The sequence below is a fragment of the Orycteropus afer genome, unplaced genomic scaffold (genome assembly GCF_000298275.1).
Source record: "Orycteropus afer afer isolate SDZICR_OR568_19922 unplaced genomic scaffold, OryAfe1.0 scaffold00299, whole genome shotgun sequence".
Taxonomy (NCBI): Eukaryota; Metazoa; Chordata; class Mammalia; order Tubulidentata; family Orycteropodidae; genus Orycteropus; species Orycteropus afer.
The window spans coordinates 1,826,920-1,833,241 of NW_006921886.1; positions in this window are offsets into that span (position 1 = coordinate 1,826,920).

The following is a 6,322-nucleotide window of genomic DNA, read 5'->3' on the forward strand; positions in this document are numbered from 1 at the left end:
GTGCTGCTTTCATTGGCATCGTTTATAGAACCAAGCAATATGAAGTCTTTGACAACTTCAATCTTTTCTCCGTTTAATGTGATACTGCCTATAGGTTCAGTTGTAAGGATTTTTGTTTTCTTTATATTGAGATGTAATCCATACTGCAAACTGTATTCTTCAAACTTAATCAGTAAGTGCCTCAAGTCATCCTCATTTTCAGCAAGCAAAGTTGTGTCATCAGAGTATTACAGGTTGTTAATTATTCTTCCTCCAATCTTGATGCCACATTCTTCTACATATAGTCCAGCTTCTCAGATTATTTACTCAGCATATAGATTGAATAAGTATGGGAAAGGATACAACCCTGATTGATTTGAAACCATGGAGTGTTCCCTTGTTCTGTTCAAATGGCAGCCTCCTGATCTATGTATAGGTTCTTCATGAGTACAATTAAGTGTTCTGAAATTCCCATTCTTCTCAATGTTATCCATAATTTGTTATGACCCACACAATCAAATGCTTTTGCATAGTCAATAAAACACAGGTAAACATCTTTCTGGTATTCTTTGCTTCGAGCCAAGATCCATCTGACATCTTCAATTATATCCCTTTTTTCACATCCTCTTCTTAATCCAGCTTGCACCTATGGACGTTCTCTGTCAATATACTGCTATAACCATTTTTTTTAATTATCTTCAGTAATAGTTTACTTGTTGTTGTTGTTATATGCCGTCAAGTCAGACCCTACTCATAGCGACCCCTCCTTGGGTTTCCAAGGCAGTATCACTATGGAAATAGATTGCCTCATCTTCCTTCCAAGGAGTGGCTGGTGAGTTTGAACTGCCAGCCTTCTGGTTAGCAGTCAAATGCCTTAGACACTAAGCTACCAGAGCTCCTACTATGCTACCAGAGATATTAATGATTTTTTTTATAATTTTCACATTCTGTGGTATCACCTTTCTTTAGAATGCGTACAAATATCGATCTCTTCCAGTCAATTGGCCAGGTAGCTATCTTCCAAATCTCTTGGCAAAACCGAGTGAGTGCCTCCAATGGGGCATCCATTTGTTGAAACATCTCAATAGGTATTCTGTCAATTCCTGGAGCCTTGTTCTTCACCAATTCCTTCAGTGCAGCTTCAACTTTTTCCTTCAATACCATTGGTTCTTGATCATATGCCACCTCCTGAAATGGATGAAGATAGATCAGTTCTTTTTGGTACAGTGACTGTGTATTCCTTCCATCTTCTTTTGATGTCTCCTGCATCATTCAATATTTTGCCCATAAAATCTTTCAATATTGCAATTTGCGGCTTAAAGTTTTTCCTCAGTTCTTGCTGCTTGAGAATTGTCAAGCGTGTGCTCCCCTTTTTGTTTTCTAACTCCAGCTCTTTACACATTTCATTATAGTAATTGGCTTTGTCTGCTCAAGCTGCTCTTGAAATCTTCTGTTCAGCTCCTTTATCTTGTCATTTCTTCCACTTGCTTTAGCCACCCTCCACTCAAGGGCAAGTTTCAAGTCTCTTCTGACATCTATTTTGGTCTTTTCTCGTCTTTTTAATGACTTCTTGCTTTCTTCATGGATGATGTTCTTGATGTCATCCCACAATTCTTCAGGTTTTTGGTCATTGGTGTTCAAGGCATCAAATCTATTCCTTAGAAGGTCTCTAAATTCAGCAGGGATATATTCAAGGTCATATTTTGGCTCTCTTGGACTTATTTTAATTGTCTTCAATTTCAAGTTGAAGTTGCATGTGAGCAGTTGATGGTCTGTTCTACAATCAACTCCTGGCTTTCTTTTGGCTGAAGATATTGAGTTTTCCATCACCTCTTGCCACAGATGTAGTCAATCTGATTCCTGTGTACTGCATTTGGTGAAGTCCATGTGTATAGTCACCATCTGTGTTGTTGAAAAAAGATATTTGTAATGAATAAGTCATTGGTCTTGCAAAGTTCTATCATGCGGTTTCCAGCGTTATTTCCGTCACCAAGGCCAAATTTTCCAACTACCGGTGATTCTTCTTTGTTCCCAACTTTTGCATTCCAGTCACCAGTGATAATTAACACATCTTGATTGCATGTTTGTCAATTTCAGTCTGCAGAAGTTGATAAAAATCTTCAATTTCCTCATCTTTGGTTTTGGTGGTTGGTGTGTAAATTTGAATAATAGTAGTATTAACTGGTCCTCCTTGTAGGCGTATGGATATTATCCTATCACCAACAGCACTGTACTTCAGTACAGATCTTGAGACATCCTTTGTGATGATGAATGACACACCATTCCTCTTCAAATTGTCATTCCTGGCATAGTAGATCATATGGTTGTCTAGTTCAAATGGCCAAAATCAGTCCATTTCAGCTCACTAATGCCTAGGATATCAATCTTTATGCATTCCCTTTCATTTTTTGACAATTTACAATTTTCCTAGGTTCATACTTTGTACATTCCATGTTCCAATTATTCATGGATGTTTGTAGCTGTTTCTCCTCAGTTTGAGTTGTGCCACGTCAGCAAATAGAGGTCTTGAAAGCTTTACTTTATCCATATGAGTAAGGTTGGTTCTACTTGGATGATGCAGCTCTTTCCCAGTTGTATTTTGAGAGCCTTCTGACCTAAAGGGTTCATCCTCCTGCACTGTATCATACAATGTTTCCGGCCTATTCATACAGTTGTGCAGTAATGTATCAGATGGTGTTTCTTTGTCATTAATAAGGTTTTCCATGGCCAATTCTTTGAGAAGTCTATGGCCTGTTCCTTCTTCCTATTCTGTGTTAGTCTGTAAGCTTCATAGAAACCTGTGCACCATGTGCAACCCTGCTGATGTTTAAAACACTGGTGGCACAGCCTTAAGCCTCACAGCAACATGCAAGCTATCACAGTATAACAAATTGACAGACAAGTTTGTCTCTCTTAGCTGTTCAAAACCTCTTCTGCCCTCCACTTGCCTGTATCCCTGTCACTGGTCACTCTGTCCTCCCCTTGGTTTGGCTTTCCTTTCCTCCACTTTCCCACCTCTTGGGGATGGGGGTTGGGTCCCTCCCCTTACCTGGATCCCTGCTGCTGCTCATTCTGTCTCATCCCCCTGGTTTGCTTTCCTTTTCCCCTGATTTCCTGCCTCTTGGGGGTGGGGCCTGGGTCCCTCACCTTACCTGGATCCCTGCTGCTGCTCACTCTGTCTCATCCCCCTGGTTTGCTTTCTTTTTCCCCCGATTTCCTGCCTCTTGTGGATGGGGCCTGGGTCCCTCACCTTACCTGGATCCCTGCTGCTTCTCACTCTGTCTTGTCCCCTCATTGCATGAGAAAAGTAGGAGAGGCATTTCTGAGGACAAGGAGTGTGGAGTGATTAATATATTATAACTAGTAAAGTAATAAGAACTCTGGTGATGTAGTGCCTAAGGCAGGTTACTGCTAACCAGAAGGCTGGTGTTTCAAACCCACCAGCTACTCCTCAGAAGGAAGATGGGGTAATCTACTTCCATAGTGATACTGCCTCAGAAACCCAAGGAGGGGTCACTATGAGTTGAAATCAACTTGAAGTCAATAAGTTAGTAAAATAATGGATTGAATTTAAGGTTGTGTGTTGCAAGTTAAAGTGTTTCCTAGACTGCATTATTTCACAGTCCTAAATATCCACAATCTGGTATTTCCTGAGTCAATGAGTACTGAATCTCAGGATTAGCTCATTATAATTTTTAGCTAATATTTATTTTTCCCTCATGCTGCTTAATAACAGATAATCACCATCATATATATATATATATATATATATATATATATACACACACACACACACACACACACAACCATCTTGGTCACAGGCATCAGAGGTTATAGGTGAGGTATAAAACATAAAAGATATATGAGATCTTGGGACATGTGGTTGAAGGCAAATGATTGAAAATTACTTGTCCACCAATCCACTCTTTCAATAAACACTGTTCAGAAATTGATTTGCCTCATTTCTATTTAATGAATAAATACACAACAAACATGTCATTTGAGGTATTGAAGGTAATATCAAACATTTTTGCAGCATCATGATTTTGAAAACACAGTGTAGGTGCATCATTTACAAGTCTAATCTAGTTCTGTCCATCTTTGGACATTTATACCTGCCATGATCTCTTTAGGAGCTCTGGTGGGGTAGTGGTTAAGGTTTGATGTCTATCCAGAATTCTCTCCAATTTCTTCACTCTGTGGAGATAATTGACATATAGTAAGAACTAACATCTCTGTAGAACTTTTGACTCCTTTCAGCAGTAGGTGGCTCTATCATTGTCTTTGTCATATTGCATTTCTCATTTATCCCTACTTCTCTTAAGATGTAAAATGCTTTATTTTTTTCCTTTTTGCTTTTGCTTTTCCTCATCACCTCCCTCACCACAGCCTTCAGAACTAAGAAAATGGTCATCACTGATGATTTGTTGAAATGAAAAGCACAGAGGTGACAAAAATACATGTATAATCAAATTAAATCATTCAATTGAGTAAGAAGACAGAAGAATGGCTTAAGCTCTTCCTTCTCTGGCTGATCTGAAGCTTATTTCTACATGTCATGTCACATTGAGTTATTACAACTTTTTGTTTGTATATCACCTTCACTAGACCATCTATGACATATATTTTATATTAAACACATGTTCTTGGAAAGAATTAAAGTTATTTTTGTATTCTAACCATCTAGTATAATTTAGCAATACAAATTTTCTTCCAGATCTGGAAAAATAAACAAACAGATATGGGGCAGTGAAGCTGCATTTAAAACTGGTATAAATGAAATCTCCAATTTCCCCTAAAATAAGGGGCAGTAATCTACAAGTCAGTGAATAAAAATATAGCCAGACCACAGGTGGTTTGCTTGGCTTTAAAAGTTTTTACAATGGCTTTGGTGTAGCATAGGAGCTCTGGTGGTGTAGTACCTAAGGCATTTGACTGCTAACCAGAAGGCTGACAGATCAAACCCACCAGCCACTCCTTGGAAGGAAGACTGGGCAATCTACTTCCATAGAGATTGTTGTGTTGTTGTTATGTGCTATCGCCTCAGAAATCCAATGAGGGATCATTATGAGCCAGATACGACTTGATGGCAGTGAGAGTTTTTTAGATGTGGCATCCAAGCTGAAGTCTTCAATCCCTACCCTCCCATAATTGTCTACACTAAACCTTTTTAACACATTCATATTAATTTCTTGGCTCATTGGGGCATTTAATTTCATGGCCACAGAAGGGAGACTGGGCAATCTACTTCTATAAAGATTTCCTGCCTTGAAAACCCAAAAGGGAACACTATGAGTTGGAAATGACTCGATGGAATTGAGTTTGGTTTTCTACTATAAAGTGTCTTAGCACTATGAATAACCCCAGCCTACATTTTTCCTTAAGAACATCATTGTTTCTATTAACTTACTAAACTTTTAGAAAAATAAGTTGCATTCTGAAAGATATGTCCACATAGATGCAGAGAAATTAAAACTACTGGGACTTCTGTCAAGATGGTGGAATAGGAAGAAAAGCTACATAGACCCTCTACAACAAAGAAACAAGAAACCAATTGAAACAGATATAGAAAATAATCCTGGAACCCTGAGCTTCAAAGGGAAGGATAAAGAAGTGGATTAAACACTGACTAGTAGAAGAAACTGAACAAAAACTGCAAATAAGGAGACAGAGCTGTGGACTGTTGACTGTCCTAACAATACAGCCATTTTAAATATCTGTAAGCAGTTTTCCAATATAGGCTGCAACCTAAGAATTAGCTCCACTTGCCAAGAATTTCACTGGCAACCATACTGCCCACCTAACCCAAAAACATCTGCCCACTGGTCAAAGACCACCATCTTCTTCTGAACCAACTGATTAATGATAGACAACAGCAAATACCAGCCCAACCCTCAATCAACTGCTACATACTTGTTCACACATTCTCATCCTTTATCACACCCACCAAGAAAAAGGCAGTGAGTGCCTAAGTGCTGTCATACTAGCGAAGAGAGTAGCACACCAGCCCCACTCACTCAGATATATAAAAACAAAATTTAAGAAGCAAACAAAAAAAGACCTGGGTGAATCACACCAATGTAAGATCACTAATTACATATAAATACAACAACATCACAATGTCTTAAAGACAACTGACAATCCCATTTCACACAAAGAAGTAAGATAAAGTAGTTAAAAGGGAACAGAATACAGAGTCAGAAACCCTCCCTGAGGAAGAAGTGGCATTGGAACTACCTGATAAGGAATTTAAAAGAATTATATTTAGGTACCTTCTAACAGCTCTGGTAGCATAGTGGCTAAAGCACTTGACTGCTAACCAGAAGGCTGGCGGTTCAAACCC